The sequence below is a fragment of the Cygnus olor genome, chromosome 1, assembly GCF_009769625.2.
Source record: "Cygnus olor isolate bCygOlo1 chromosome 1, bCygOlo1.pri.v2, whole genome shotgun sequence".
Lineage (NCBI taxonomy): Eukaryota > Metazoa > Chordata > Aves > Anseriformes > Anatidae > Cygnus > Cygnus olor.
This window is the reverse complement of record NC_049169.1, coordinates 173347442-173365277: the sequence shown is the minus strand read 5'-3', so window position 1 is coordinate 173365277 and position 17836 is coordinate 173347442. Positions and strand designations below refer to the sequence as shown.

The window sequence follows — 17836 nt, the reverse complement described above, 5'->3', positions numbered from 1 at the left end:
AAGCAATAAACGATAAAGTGTCATCATATATCACAACTGTCAACTCATATACCAAATCCTAAAAACTAATCAAGTTTATGACCCAGTAGTTGCAAAGTAATAAAAGTAGTTCACAAATTCTGTATAACTCAGGATGTACCCAAACAAGGCAAATCTCATTTTCTGGTGCAAATATTTAAAAGCTGATTTCAATAATAGCTTACTCTAAACTTGCAGAAAAATAACAGTTTTGAAAAATCTCAGCTATAAAACACTAATATAACATGCATTATTATATGCCAGTATTCATATCCCACTATAGCCCTGGAACTTATACAGTTAATTAGGTAAAGCAGAGGAATGCTCCTAGGAAAACAGTAACTCCTGCAGATCATATGCAAAAGACTTGACTTTCTCTATGCTTTTCTGGTCAGGGATTTTCAACAGAAGTTTCACTCTTCCCATATCACTTAGGTCCCTGAATTCCCACCCCAGAGATACTATGCACATTAGTTCCTACATCTAAACAAGACTGAAAATTGTATTATTTCTTTAAATCAAGGAACATGGAATGCATTCAGTAGATTAACTTCTTCCATCTCCCAAGCCTACAGAGTACTACTTATCCATCCAACTCTATCTATCATAGAAATATTCACACTTTTTTTTTTTAGGTTTGGAATCACATACGATCCCAGAAGCTTTCTGTTTTCCATCCATGTCCTGTTTCTCACTACCAGGCATTATTTGTTCCTTGCTTTTTCCTTCTTCCAATGCAGAAATCTTGTTTTGATTCCCTGCTCTTTGGTTCTGTTTGCACATGAGAAATACTAGTCTCAAGATCCCCCTAGAGTATCTTCTCCCTTTTTTCCTATCCCCGTTTTCCCACCAACTCAATGAATCCTGTAAGACCTCCTCCATACTTCCTTCTCAAGGCAAAGTTGAAGCCAGTTATGCCTCGACAAGTCCTGAAATCCTAAACTGGTACATTATGTACTGTTTTGTTTTCTGAATAAAACATATTATGGTTACCAGCTATTAGTACTTCTCAAAGCAACAAAAGAAGCAATAACACCGGCACTTCTACAAAGGAATAGGTTTCATATAGAGTGGCCTTAAAAGCTTGCCTTTAAATTGGAAAAATCCCCCTCCAAACCACAGTAATATCTAAGGATTTATGGAACATTTTTCAACCCATACATAGTCTATCAATGTGAAAATAGCTGTGACAGTACAACATTCACAAGTTGTTTGGTGCTAATCATCCCACAGCAGACTCAGTGAAAAGGATAATGGCTATACTCTTTATCCATCTCAGTGTCGAGTCAAAACAAACACAAATCTAAGCTATCCTAAACTGATACTGAGGACTGCCTAATCCAATGAATGTGACATAAAAACAAAAGAGAATGTAATTTACAGCCCATTCTATTGGTTTCTCTGCGACAGTAATACAAAAAAATCAGGTAGAGTTAGTATTTTATACTACTAGAGCCATGCCTGCAATGCCTGCCTGGCAATGCAACCACCCGATCACGGTTCTATTGAAGTAAACATAAACATTTGCATTTTGGTTCAGATAAGAAATTTTGAAGTAAAATAAGGAATCTTTTCCAGTATCCACACTTCTGTTTACATCACAGAGCAAAGCACATACACAGGACATCTTTCAGATAAAACTAAACTGAAAAGCAGCTTCAAGAGCACATAGTATACTCCAACCACTACTGAGCTTTAGTTTACAGACCATCTCTGGCCTGGTGGACTAAAATGTATAAAGTCTGGATGTTAGCTCAGTATCAACTGTAGGCAGATATTGTGTACTTATCATCAACTAAGTAGCATCCAATAGTGCGGTAAATTTACTACTGAACAATGATTAAGCAAGGATATCAGGACTTGAAGTTAAAACTGGAAATTTCAGAATGAAATCGGAATGGAAATACCTAAAACCCACCTAAAATGAATGCAGTACTTTGACAACTTCACACATAATTTAGGAATAAATACCTAAAATCAGGTTAAGGTACTGGAAGGTAAGTGTCACAAAGTTATTCTCCCAGGCCAATCAGGAAGAATCGGTATTAACTCCTTTATCTGAAACAATTTGCTTACTAGTACAAAAAAGTGCAAAGCTACTTATGATATCAGGAAGACCATTCTGAATTGTAACTTTTGTTCCCAGATCAGACAGGAGAAATTTGAGACTAGACTTGAAAACCACCAATCTACACTGAAATTATCCAGAATTTTAGTATTTTTCCCTACTCAGAATGCAACAGAGATGACCATTAATAGCAAATCATTGGAACTAACAGAATGAAGGTGCAATGATTTTAAATGGTACCAAACTAAAGGTACTAGAGAACAGCAGATGATGCATGATTTATTGAGTCTTGGCTTCTCAGACAGGCAGGTTCCTGAAACTGAAATAATCAGATACTTTACATCACAAAGATGTGTTGCACAAATGTGAACAAACACAGATGCAAGAAAGATGCAAAGTTTTCATCAGAATGAGGTTAATAGATCAAGTTCTGTACGTCTTAAAGATGAAAGCAGAAATGCATTATCAAAAAAAAAAAGGAACAGAAACAGGCATATACCAGAAACACAACAGAAGTGCCATTCGGCTATTATTATTATCATTATTAACACTCTGAAATTCATAGTTCATGTACGATGCATGTCTTTGGTACTATTTGTTTACCTGTTTGCTAAGTCAATAATTAGGAAGGGAGGAGATGGGGAGTTCCTTCATCAGTCTATGACTTTCTTTGTGAAATGTTGTCTACAGTTGTATTCAAACAGTGAAATCCATACACCTTATCACAAAAGATGCTAAAAATTTAACTCTGGTAATGTTGAGAGGCTTACATTCATGCCCTGAATTTTTTTTATACTCAACTTTTAGTACCTAAATCTACTTATGTACCTATAGCAGAATACTGAAATCAGACAATAAAATAACTAAAGAGGGATATTGAGGTAGAAAGTTAAAGGACAAGTGGACAACACATAAGAGAACTCACTGTAGGGGTAATGAATTATTCAATTTTCAAGTAATAGTCCACAAGAATATTATCACTATGCATTACCCCAAATGGGAATTGACAGCTGATTTAAGCTGCCTGGTAGTAGCTCCCAGAGTCCTTTATCCAACAGCAAAGAGAGGTTTTTCTCTCAATTACAGCATAATTCCAAAGGCACCTGCAACAGTGTGCCATCTGGTAAGCGTGTACCTTCACTGTCTGCTTTGTTGATGTCAAGTAAAGGAACATGTCTCAGAAGTTACACCGACATTACATTTTCATCACTGAACGTGATTTGTTCTTAACCCAAGCTTGTAGAGGAAAATACTGCAAGGGTTCCAGTTTCACAATGTCATTTCCTTAAAGGATCAACAGTCCTGAAGTTGTCAGAGCATCTGAAAGCATTCCCATCCAAAAAGTAAAATACCAGGTACAGCCAGCATGACCAAAACGTAAAATGGAAGGATATCCCCTATGGAAAACATATAGTTGTCATCACTGTAGCACACTGGTGAACTCTACAGAGCACACAAGTAAGAAGGGTGAATTTTTAACACTTTAGATTCAGGCACTCAAAGAGCAGAAAAATATATCAAGGAAGGAAAAACTGAGACCTTAAAAAGGTCTATTATCAACTTCTTAGAGAAGAAAAAAGAACACCCTGCTCAATTTGAAATAGGTAGTCAACATGTCTGGTATCTTTGTGAAGACAGAGCATTCTGGAATAGACCAAACATTTTTTCAGCGTATGGAAAGTTAACACCATAATGGAACAGCACTTTTGTTGATTTTTTTTTTTTATGGCTTTGTGGAAATAGCACATCTTCCTTCAACTTTGAGACACTTTTTTCCCAAATAAATATACTTAGCAGCTTAAAATTACTTACAAGAAACCAGAAAATCTCCATATTTACAACGTGGTTATGTGTACAAGCAACCAGGTGAGTTGATGACTTTTCAGCCATTCTTGCATTGATAGAGGGCACATCGTGCTACTCCATTTCCTTAGTTTGAATTATAAACACCTTGAATTTGCACCACTGTCTCAGTTGCTTCCAAATCCAAGATTTTCTTAAAGAATATCCACAGCAGAAGAGAAAGGAGCATACTGTACATGACACGCGGACAACACCTATCAATTACCCCCTAGCTATACATGGACAGCCTTCTCTTGTCTTGTGGATGATAGTGCACTGATGCACTGCGCAGAAAATGCCTGGTACTGCTTTTGATGTGATTATGTTCAAAAAAGATGAACCAGTAAGGCCAGCCTGGGGATCTCAGAAGAGAGGACCTTCCTTTTGAATGCTCCAGAGGTCACCCGTCCTACAAAATAAAACCAAATCGCCAATAGGAGCTATAACAGCTGTCGAAACAAGCTGACGTAACAGACTGCTATACACTGCAATAGGCTTCATCTGAAATTCACAGATAGGTATGTTCCACTCTGAGAAGAAATGTTTTTTTTGGTGTTAGTGGTGGTGGTGGTGGGTGTTTTTTTTTGTTTGTTTGTTTTGTGTTGTTATCTTATCCAAAAATAGAGTTAGCACGCATCCATTATCCAGGTTAAAAAAGGGTTGTTGTTCAACCTGGACACAGAAGGGTTTTTTTGTTTGCTTGTAGGATGAGGCAGGTGGATGGAAACTATCAAACACACAGATTTACTGACATCTTGATCAGACTGGAACACAGACAGCTTTTGTTTCTCAGAGTTAAGACAATGGTATTTTACTAAAAAGGTAGCATCTAAGAATAAGAGGGTCTAAATCTCCCAAATTCTTCTATCTGTAGCAGATGTAACAGCCGTCAGAAAAGCTATTTTCATTAAAAGGTACATATGGAGCAGATGCAACCAGACTGAAAAGGTTTCCTCATGGGAAACCAAGTCAGAGTTTGACATAGGAAAAGTCCTCTACAAACCTCTAATTCAGCCAGATGGCAAAAATAAATAAATTATAGCAGAAGTCAAGGGCAGAAGTCATTGAGAAATTTAAACAAGAATAATACAATATCGAACCACATGGAGAAGAGTCTCTAACAGTAAAAGAGATCTGGCTGTATTCTAGATGGAAAAATCTTATCAGCTTAGTTCTATGAGTCCTTCATTTTCTTTCTGGCTGCTACCAGAAATTCACATCCTAATGCTATTACTTTGAGTGTCCCGACACACAGGCTATGAAGATATAGGTAGATGATCAAGATCTGTGTGGGAATGTCTAAAAATGATGACAGCAGGCTTAGTATTTTCCACGAGGTTGAACCACCGTACTTACTCCAACTAAAAAGTAGAATTTGATAATATGTAATTATTTAAGCAGTACACAGCGATAACAGACAACGTCAGCAGCTGATTATGATGTCTTTGATGTGACAGACATGACACATTTCAAAAAAAGCTCAGATCTCTAAACATTCATATTTAGTATATTCTGTACTGTCCCAACAAGGCGTCTAAGTTAATTTCTTAATCAGGAAGATATGTGTCTATGATGATGACAGCAGTGGTAGGGAAACAGCATTCTGCCATAGATCTTCTGTAGTTGTCAACAGAGAATTCAAAAATGACTGTGGAATTTTTATCCATATGGCTACTTACTGCATTTGGAACCACAGGTAATCCGTGGCAAAAACAGTCTGACATGAAACATCATGTAAGTGAATGTTCTGGTGCTCATATATCTTGGAAAATGTTCCCCACTTCTACAAATGATAATAGAGAGAGTAAGTACTAAAGGACCTGGGGTCCATAGGAGCTCCTTTGAGCTCTACAGTCTGAAGCTAGAATAAGTGAAATATCTGCATAGTTGTTTCAAGCTCCAGGGATCTAAGATACTGTCTAGCCTCCAGATTCTTTAGCACAGGTGCCCTACACTAGCCAATCCTTTGGATGCATCAACTAAATGTAAATGACTAACTTCCCAAACAATACTTGAGGTTGTTGAGAGATCATGTATTGATCAAGGTCCTTACTCAGAAGGGTTTTTCTTAACATGTTCAAATCCCCACATGAAAATTATCTTCAAAAGGATTGTTGATATTTTAGTGAAGCAAAAGGTTCTAGTCTGTGCTACCAACACAAACTCAAATTTTCTGAAAGCCCAACAAAGCTCCATTCTTATTGACACCAAGGTTTAGGTGCTTTAAAAGTCTTCTGCACTGATAAAATGGGGAACAGCCTCTATAGCAAGACATCAACTATCAAAACTATTGTTGTTGGAAGAGACTTGAACAAAGACAGGAAGGATGTGCTGAAAAAGAGTAAGGAATGCTTTAAAACGTGGCAAGAGCCACCTGTATGGCATGGTTCCAAACTGAGTGGAAATTGTGCAGTCTACTCCTCAAGACTAAGAGAGTGAAAATAAAGTCATAGGAAGTTGTCTTCCCTGTGTACCCTTAATCTTGAAGCAGTACCTTTCAAGACACAAGTCTGCTTTGGGTATACCTCTTCTTGATTCTCTTTCATGATCAGTGAAGGCATGGCAATAAAAAGGAGAAAAACGATAGTAGAATCCACATTAAATTTAGTTGCCCCATGCAAGTCTTCTTTCAGGTGTAGAGAAATTGCTATTAATCTTAGAATCTTTCAGGAAAAAAGCTACCTCAGATTTAATTTCAACTGTAATTTATATTTCTTGGTCAAGTCAAAATGTCTAAGCTTAGAATTACTTCACAGCAATAAAAGATATCATTGCTTTTTTTCTTTTTCTTTTTTTTTTTTTCCTCCCTGGACCCAAGATTCCAGTCAAATTTCTTCAAAAATAAATCTTTTGAAAGAATTCTTGTTTCAAAAGAAATCTTACAGAAAAAATTACTCTGTTTGATTTTAGGAAACTGCAACCCAAAGTATGAATATTGTCAAACTACTGCAATATACTCCACAAGGTTGTTGCTATATGGGTAAAAGAAAGTCCAAACAGTCTACCAACACATAATAGTTTTGCAGTTACATTGAGTCATAATGAGACACTAACACCTGACAAAGCTTCTTAAGTGAAAACAGTATGGCACCAATTTTCATCAGTAACGCTCTGTGAACTGAACTGAGTTTTCACAGAGATCGCATCAAAGCAGATTCAAGACAAGCTCTTGAGATGTTTAGAGGAATCTGCAATGTGAATCACTGATTGGCTGGAGGCAAAAGATGAGAACCCTCAAACAGACAAACAGAAATTAACACAATTAAAATGTTTCACAGCACTGATACACCTCACTACTTTAGGATTTTGAATAAACTGAAATGGTGCTAGGTATGGCACTAAGTATGGCTGTGCCCAAGCATCAAGTATTAGGAACACCTCTTCAGATATAGTAAGATATTTCCCAGACACCAATGAAAGACATTAACACATTCTGAGTTATCCTCAATGCGAACATACAGGTGAAATCACCAGCTGAATATGGAATTGATTATTTTAAGTGTTTGCTGAATTATTTAAGACAAACTAGCCTTCATCAGGCCTCACTCTAATCTTCAATTTACTCTAGTGAAATCTTCTCTTTTGGTATGAACTCATTAAAAACACATCCATCAGCGAACAAGCTGTGAAGCCACGTGAGGATAGCTTGCCAAATTCTATTCAGGTTAGCTGTCATGTACTTCACAAGGTCCAGACATTAATTATTTCTGAAACAATATTTCATAATTCCCTCAATTTTATCTTTGAGTAAATAAAAGTGATCAAGTAAAAGACTGTTTCTTTTTCTCACTCCCAAACTATATGTGAACATATTTTCAAATATCTTAAGTTTTAAGATAAACTTAAGTAGAAGCTATCACACATGGTACTTGAGACACTACCCTCAAGCATGCAATTGCTAATATAGTTGACTACACCCAATGTCGAGGGTCCACTAAAAGCATCCTAACAAGTATTAGCAACTTTTTTGCATCAAATGTGTTTATAAATAATGTCAAAATTATGATTTTTGAAATGGAATTACATTTATGGATTTAAAACCATGGTAATAAATCAAATATCTCCTGGACTATTTTCTGCCACTAAGGATCACAGGCACTGAAGAGTTCACATGCCTACTGCTGGATTCAGCTCCCTCCACACCGCACAACCAGATGAGAACTACTATTAGGAACAGCTTGTGGTGCAACAAGTTGCTAATGTAAGTTGGTATGGATAGGCCTTAAGCCTTGTTAAGCATTGTTCTGTGGGCAAGAGAGTGGGGAGAAGTGGATGTGCGCCACTGGGGAGCTGACAGACAGCTATCGTTACAGAACATTTTTAGCTGGAGCAACAAGAAAGCTTAACTTACCATGACAACTTACAACTCTTTAGAGAGTCAATTATATTTCAAGTATTCTGGTACTCATTTATATAAAATGAATCCCAAAACGACCTAGGGAGGGTGAGAGCAACGATCTGGAGCCACATGACATGGGACCAAACATTGCCGTGTCCCTCTGCACTCCCAAAAGTGCTCTGAGATGCCAGGCCTGAGAGGTGCAGACATGCCTGCAAGACACTCAGGTTATCAATGGCTGGAACCAACATGCTTGTACCCAACTTCTCTGTGATGTTCTCTCTGTCCTCCCTGTGATGAAAGCAGGAAGATGTGCTTTGTAACTGTTAAAACTTGTCTTAATAAACCAATCTGCCTCTCTCTTACCAATTTAAGTCTTCAATTATCTAACCGGATACTCAGATCATGAGATCTGGCTCATGCTCACTCCCAGACTATGCCCGGGAATGGTTTAGGAAAGGTTAATTCTGCACAGGCCAAAAGGATGACTATTCTATGCCTACAGTTAACGTCTATTCTACCAAATTAGCACTACAGACAATTAAGGTTCAATGTTCAAAACCATTCTCTGGTGCTGTTCAGTTGATTACTATAGTCAAAGCCTTAAAATGTCATCTAGTAATTTATCATCCCCACAACTGCTAAAAACAGCTTTCTGAAGCATCTTGTATCCCACTGTTTTCAGAACACTGAATAATATTCAAAACCGATATAAAAACTGATGAGAACTGAACATGGTTTTGGTCACTATTATTCCCTGAATGATTTTAGTACAAAAAAAAGGAAAGACCACCAAGGACATTAAGGACTGCATATTCAAAACAACACATAGATCAATAAAAGGAATAAAGGAGTTCATGACCTCATAAAAAACTGTAAAAGCTAGATGGATTCTCTGAATCATCACCATCAACAAGATATTTTAATCAACCATTATTTTGCTTCCTCTCAAATAAAAATATATTGCAGAGTAAGAAAAAAAAAATCCATCCAACATTTGCCTCAAGTATTTTCAGCATAAATCTGCAATGCAGATGAATTTAGTAAATCTTTCCTACCAACTCTTTAACATTAATCTCCTATAAAACAAAAAAATGTTACCCGTTTAAGCTGAGTTTTCGGGTGGCTTGCTTAGTAAAGGGAGAGATCAGATAATCATGCTATGAGCTAGGCTATAACTGAGATTTGTCATATATTCTAGGTGCAAAGTGTTTATTTTCATTAAAAAGGTGTTCCTAAAACAACTATTTAAGTAGTAATATCACACTAATTGCAATGCTTATATGCCAGAATCTATACAAAACAGTACTGTGTTTGGACATTTTAGTCAATAAATATACAAAATAAGCAGGGAAACAACCTTTGGAGGTCACTCACTGCATTCAGCCTTCCTACAGGAGAATCAGCTTTGCCAACAAAAAGTGTATTAGCTTTGTCTGCTCAAAGAGATGGCTGATTACAAAGACTCCATAATCTCCCTAGTCAATCATTTTTATTGTTTTGTTATTCCCACTATTAGAAAAATCTTCCTATTGTCTAACCTGTATATCTTTTGTCAAAAATGTAAACCTATTGCATACTGCCGTAACAACCATCAGTATTCAGGACATATTATTCCCTTTCTTCTTCCAGGTTTCCTACACATATTTCAAGAGAACACCCTGCCTTGGGTCTTAAGTTTAGAAACTTAAGCAATATTTCTTCATATTGCTCATTTCTGCAACTATTGACATTAGCCATCTCTGGAGTCCAAGTCCATGCTTTGGTTTGCACCTCTATAACTAATGTACAAAACACCCCCAAACTGGCTGTAATATTTTAGCTGAGGCTTCAGCAGTAGTGAACAGGGGGAAATTCATAACTTTACAGGCCATACTCCTGCTTCTACAGTTTAGTTTTAGGTACGCCTATTGGTTGCAATGAGGACAGAACTGAATCATGTCTGACTTCTGATCCATTACAATCCATTATTCTTTATTAGAACTGCATCCATAACTATATATTTTAAGTCTACAATCACTGCAATCAAATTTTGAGTCACTGATGTTCCTAAAATATCTTTCACTGCCATTAAGTAACTTATACTTGTCAAAAACTCATTGGGAAGGAGGTTCCCAGCAAAAACAGTAAGTTATTCAAGGGTCAGTCACAAAAGAGCAACATAACAAGAGGATAGTTATTGTAATCAGGATTATGACGCACTGTGCCTGAATATGAAGCTCCAAGTTAACTTTGACCACTGGGTATGAGGCACTGCTGTTAAGCAAGAAGAAGAAAAAAAACAACCACCACCACAACCCTTCCATATCTACGACAATCAATTTGAGGGTGTGGAAGGCAGGCTTCCAACACAAAGAAAGCATATTGCATACTCACTCCATCATCCAAAAGTCTACTGTTTGAAATGTAAATTATGTCAACATATCCAAAATGCTTAAATTTATATTTATCCTTTCTTCATTCTTCCAAACATGCTAATTACTCCGCAATAAAAAAAGAGAGTTGTTAGTGAACAAGTTCTTTTTCAAGTGCACATTCCTTATTGAACAAATTTGTTGAAGTGAGTTAAAAGAGTTCAATGACATCTTTTTCTCAGTGCCATTTCCTGTCTATAGGACAGGCATTCACCAAAGCTCCTTTACTCTGGCTACATAATTATGGCAATGTTAATTCCTCCTATTGCACAGTTCTTTAACAGAAATATTGAGGTTGGTACAAAAAGAAATGTGAGCATGTAAGCAGCGGAAAACAGAAGCACAAAAATATCAATAAAAGGACCTGTACTTGTTCTCGGGACACCATTCCCAGCAGTAAAACTGAGGAATTCTTTTTTTTCGTGTCACAACCAGAAGACCTACACTCCAATAAGACCACAGAACAGATGAGTCCTCAGAAGACCCTGCATAGTAGCACCAAGGGAATAGCAACAGGGCTGCATAATATCACATAAATTACTCCTTTTCTTACTAGCTGCTGTGGTTTAACCTGGCAAGTAGCTAAGCAGCACACAGCCGTTCACTCACACCCTCCCCTCCCATGTGGGATGGGGGAGAGAACTGATGAAAAAAAAAAAAGATAAAGTGCTTGTTGGCTGAGATAAAGACAGTTTAATAGGACAGGAAAGGAACAGATGATAATGCTAAAAGAAAATACAAAGCAAGTGATGCACAATGTAAACGCCTACCACCTAACATCCAGTGCCCAGCCAGACCCCGAGCAGTGGACACTCCCACAGCCTGGCCAGCCACCCCATATTTATTGCCCCACATGACATCACATGGTATGGGATATCCCTTCGGCCAGTCTTGGTCAGCTGTCCTGGTTCTGTCCCCTCTCAGCTCCATGTGCATCCCCAGCCTCCTCGCTGGCAAGGCAGCACAAGGTCCTTGGCTCTGTATAAGCACTGCTCTGCAACAGCTAAACATCAGTGTGTTATCAGCAACATTCTCATCCTAAATCCAAAACACAGCACCATACCAGCTACTAGGAAGAAAACTAACTCCATCCCAGCTGAAACCAGGACACTAGCCTACCAGCCAACTCTAAATATGTATTTTAAATATAGATTCCAAACCAGGGAAAGAACCCAGGACGTGGGCAGCAACATGGCCTAAGATTTACAGAAGCAGAAGTTAGGATACTCTGAGATAAAGACAGCTTCATAACAACTGACAACTTATAGCAAAGCATATAAAAGAGATATCCTAAAACTATCTTGCTATCACCTATCAAGAACAAGCCCAGAGACATAACAAGGTGTCTGTGCTGCACATTAGCAATCCTGACAAACTGCTTGGTCTCACACATAGTAGAAGAATAAGGGTATAAAAGTACAAGAGAATTCAATCTCTATGAGACTGAACAGGTGAAAAAGTCAGTTTACATCAAGATTTTGTAAATAAAAGTAATTTTCTCTTTCCATTAGATCCTGCACTGAGAGCTTTTTTTCTATGTTCATTTTTCCACGCAAGTCTGAAATGCCTAAGTTTTAGGTTATTATAAACCTTTGTTTTGTATTTCTTCTTCAACTTCAGAAAAGTTCAGAAAGCTTACTTCACACAAGCAAGCAATAAGATGCCCTTATCAGCTGCTTCAAGACCCTAGCAATTTTAATATCTCAGGGGAAAAAAAAGAAAAACAACCTCAGACTCAGATCTAATTAATACAAATGAACAATAATAGAAGATAATCTTTAGTGCTTGAATATTTTAAATTCAAAAACCATTGAACAAATGTTGACTCACACATATCTATTATAGCTTTATTAAAAACAATTATAATGAACAACGGCTTATATTTCAACTCTCCAGCAGTCCCTCAAATAAGCACATATTTCTTTTCTCACACTATTTCTTAAAGGGCTCTAACCTTGCTTGCCTGAAATTAATACTGCTGCATTATTGGATCACTTTTTTAATTATTCTGTATTTGAGCCACTACTACTTTTTGTTCTTATTTTCAAGAAGTCCTATGCAACTGGTAGAACTAGACCATGACTTCATATTAAATTACATATATAATGTGTCATTAAAAAGGTTTATAAGGGTTCTTGATAAATAAACTCCTCCAGAACTCATGTTTCCCAATAATGCAGCTAATCTAGCAACTTTTAGTTTTCACTTGCTTCAACATACCTATATTTTTCCTTTATTTAGTCATCCCCAAGTTCTTTTCCTATGAAGTTTAATTGCACCTCCATGGTCCAAATCCCATTATTTACCTGTTCTTTATATGTAAGATTACCCATGGGGTGTTTCTCATTTGAATTTCCCTTAAGAAAATATCTAAATGAATATTATTTTTTCTGAAGCTATTAACATCTTAGCAAAGTTGGAGCTTTAGAAGACCTAAGCAAGAAATAAAAACAACAACACAACAACACAGGACTGTCTTGAAGTAAGTCAACAATGGAGTCGTCCAGAACACTGTAACTGTCTGGAGCACACAGGAAAACCATACTCGAATGGAGTGGAACTGAAGTGATGTCAGATTAGTTCACATAGTGGCATGGAAGGCCCCTGCTCCTCCTGGGAAGTGATACTATCCCCTTACAGTTATACTGGGGGCCAGCTGGAGGGGAACACAACCACCCAGGCAGTTAAAACAGCTATGCATACTGGTTTCTGTCTCAGCTATAACTGGACAAGCTGTATGGTCATCAATGTTCAAGACAGATATGGTGTCATGCTATCCAGACAAAACTACTGAAGTCAAAAGGCAGATGAAACTCAACATGACCATAGAATAGCTACAAGAGGGGGGAGATATAATTATGTGCAAGTATGAGAAACTCTTCAACTGCTGGAAGGAAACTGTCCAGTATTTCATGGTACTGTAAGAAAAAACAGAGGGAAGCTGTCAGGGGTTTTGTAAAAGGATGCAACAACAAGGTCAATAAATACACTCCAAGCTAGTAGGCTTTGGCCTTTGGAAGAAGCAATTGAGAATTTCATATACTGACAGGACCCATTCTTTGTACAATGCAGTTTTGAAAGAGAGCAACCTTTAGTAAGTACACAATCAAGATAAGGAAGTTTTATTAGCTAGACAGTAAGGGTGAGAAGAAAACAGAAAACACACAAAAAAAATTATGCAGAGAAAGACAAAAACTAGCAATGATCTCATCATCAACAATAGAATACAAGAAAAAGACAAATCATCAATACCATAATAGGGATACAAGTAAGATAATTTTATTTGGATATATTCATGCATTAGGGTGAAAGGTATATTCTACATATCTTATCATCTATACCTACTATGTATGCATATCTATTATCAGTTATGTGTATATGGACTACTAGATACATATATCTATATACATATTCTAAAGAATATGGAACAGACCAACTTTTGAAGCAAGAAATTCAGAGAGAAATCAGTTGCTGTAAGCATAAATGGAGATGATAATATATGGACAAGTATCCAGAAAGTTAAGATAAATAACTGGAAACAAAGACAGACAAATCAAATGCCAAAATGTTTGCTTAAGAAGAAAAATGGTTAGAAGTTTTAAATCTGGCTGACATACAAATAAGATCATCAAAATAGTCAAGATGACAGGAAGCAAAAGAAAAGCAACTGCTATATGAAGCAATGGACATAAAATGTCAAATATTGGGCATTTCAGACAAAAATGCTGCAGAAAATTAAAGTATGGGTCTCCTCCTACAGAAAGTTTCCCCTTCAATGTCATATGCACAAAAGAATTACCTTACATTGCTCTAACAGCAAATTGTTAAAACACATGCTTCATCTTTTTTTACAGTCCTTTTGAAGAAAATAAAATTTATACAGAATAGTTAACCACAACAAGTATAGTCAAGTAAATACTATTTTTGTAGTTAACACACATTTCCAAGGCACTTAGGAATGCCAAACAAAAAATATGAGATCCAACGAAGTCTTAATTTGTGACAATGATTTCCAAAATCTAATAATTTATTTCATAAAATTCAATTCTTATTAATAAAACTACTACTTAAACTAGAATAAATAACCATTTAGTACATATGTTTTCTTTTTCTTCTAAAAATTCTAAACTATTGTTTGACACGCACAGATTTATTTCTAATTTATCTTTTGTTATTCCAATTCTTATTTCACAAGTATACTAAAAATATTTAAAGGATAACTGAGTTATTATATTCTCATTATTTTAAAACCTTACCTATGGTTTCAGATTCACTCCTTGGCTGTGACAACCAAAAAAAGCTCAAGAATCATAGACAAATTCAAAAAGCAATGCACCAGTTCTCCAGTGTTTTGTCATCTTGTTTGTGCAGTGAGAAATACACATATAATCAGTATACTTCAAGAACTCAAGTTCTGCTTTGCCCAATAATTCTTAGCTAAGTAGTTCAGTTCTTCAGTGCCTTTATCATCCCTTATGCAATTAGAGCATAAGCATATATGTATAGAGCATTTGAACAACAAAAACAACCACAAACACAAAAACTTCTGTCAACCGTCAACTGCTAAGATGATCATGCAGCTGAAATCCCATTCTTCTCAGATAGCTCTCACATTATAAGTGTGCTGTCATATGACTTCTCATTTCTAAACACACCCCAATCTTCTCTATTAACAAGTTTTACAAAATAAGTCACCCAATATTGGTCATAATTGATGTAACCTCCAAGAAAATAATATGAAAATTAAATTAATTCAAGAGAAAGTTCATCATACTTGGTAATCCAAGTACAAAACATGAACTGTAGTAAAATGAAGTGCAACTGAATATTTACATTTTGGCAAGCACAAACATATTTCATGAAGCATTTGATCATCAAAATACAGCATTCAAAATCAACTTAAGGTAACACTGTGAAACTAAGTTAAAGCACTTAATAAAGTTAACAGATTTCATAAACAATTTCATAACACAGTTTTCATAAATAGTTCTTGGATGTGTGCAAGTTAAAACAAAAAAAAACCCTCTATTAATACATGATAGTATCTATGTTCTGAGACAGCAGTCTGGAATATGTGAAAGAAAGAACACAGGAAAATAAAGTAGTTTATCTAAAGAAAACCTAAAGTCTGGAAGAGAAGATAAGACTAATAAAGGATTTATTTTATACTTACTGCTGAATGAACAGAAAACATAAAAGTACAAAATGACTTAAAAAGATGAGGATAATTGCAGAAACCACACAACACAAAAAACCTCACACCACAAAACTCTCATAGAGGGAACCTGAACTGCTTAGAGTCTTGCCCTCAATGTCTTTAAGCCAACAACAGAAGTTAATTAACTCACGTTGAAATAAAACACACAATATGTTAACAGTCACAGCATGCCAGTATCTTAGTAAGTGTCTAGCTGTTTCTTTCAGAGAAACAAATCTTGACTTTGAATTCAAGGCCAGGAGGATAAAAGAAGGTTTGCATTATAAAGATTTTATTATCACTCAAGTAGTAATTATCAATTTATTCACTATTCTGGCTGTTCCTTGGGAGGCACATGGTTTTGTCTTTCCCCTGAGCACAACTTCAGAGTAAATTAACATGATCTCTGAATTCTCTGAAATACCATAACTATGAGATACTACTCAACTAAATAATAAACCTGAAAGTCTTGTACTGCGTGTTTAAGTTTGATTCTCCTCACTTGAAAAGAATGACAAAAATGAAGCAAAACAATTTATATGTGTATCAGCAGTGGTACATGGTACTTAAATGAACAGGAGTTCTCAGCCTGCTTCCCAACCAAAAAAAAAAAAGTGACTTATGCAAAACTTTTTTTTTTTTCAAGACAGAAATGAAAACCATTTGGTGATAAAAATTAGTTGTAGCTTGATCCCTGAAGTCAGCTCCATTCAACTCACCAAAGGTGTGACACTAGAAGAATTATACCTAATGATGTCTTTTTATGGTTTCCATGGAAAACTAAGGAAAGCACATACTTGCATTCATCAGTGGGAATCTGGTTGTTCCTTCAGAAAAGAAAACCCACAAACAAATATAGCAAAACTACCTAGATTGCTATATTCTAGCTCTTCCCATCAGATGGGGCTGAGACAGTTTAACTGAATTGTAAATTTGAAATTTTTAAAGGGCAAAAGACAGACTTCTAGGTTGGCTGAGGCTCAAATATAGAGGAAAAAAAAGAAAAAAATAGAAAAATAGCAAATCAAGCATTAACCTATGTGGAATTAAATTTTTTTTTTTTTTTTTAATCAATATTTACTCAGCCCTGGATATGGGGAAAGCAGACTTCAGGCTGCTCAGGGAACTAGTCAGCAAGGTCCCCTGGGAAGCTGCTTTTGAAGGCATTGGAGTCCATCAGTGCTGGTTAATCTTTAAGCACTGCCTCCTGGAAGCACAAGATCAGGCGATTCCAAAATATCGGAAGGCAGGCAGGCGGGGCAGAAGGCCAGCCTGGCTGACCAGGGACCTTCTCCTGGAGCTTAGGCAGAAGAAGAAAGTGTACGGCTGCTGGAAGGAGGGTCAGGCGACGAGGAAGGAATACAGGGATGCTGTTCGTGTTTGTAGGGAGAAAATTCGTGTGGCCAAAGCCCAACTAGAGTTGAAGCTGGCCATGTCTGTCGGAGACAATAAAAAAGTTTTTTTTAGATATGTGAACAGAAAAAGGAGAACCAAAGAAAACATAGGTCCGCTACTAGATGGGGAAGGTCTCCTCACAGACAATGACATAGGCAAAGCAGAGACGTTTAATGCCTTCTTCGCCTCTGTCTTCAACACTGATGATAGGTTTTGGGACCCAGGGTGCCCGGAGCTGGAGGACCATGACGGTGGGAATGACAAACTCCCAACCGACCCTGAACGTGTGCGGGATTTGCTGTTCCACCTGGATCCATACAAGTCCATGGGTCCTGATGGGATTCATCCCAGGGTGCTTAAAGAGCTGGCTGACGTCATCGCGGGACCTCTCTCAATTATTTTTCAACAGTCTTGGGAATCTGGAGAGGTCCCAGTGGACTGGAAGGTGGCAAATGTTGTGCCAATTTTCAAGAAGGGTAAGAAAGAAGACCCTAGCAATTACAGGCCTGTCAGTCTCACGTGAGTGCCTGGTAAAATGATGGAGAAGATGATCCTTGAAGTTA

The 17836-nt window shown here is 36.8% G+C and overlaps 1 protein-coding gene across 1 annotated transcript in view; it reads right to left on the bottom strand.

Annotated features, from left to right (window-relative positions):
- DIAPH3 (diaphanous related formin 3) overlaps positions 1-17836 on the bottom strand; it is a 238784-nt gene that overhangs the window by 111133 nt on the left and 109815 nt on the right.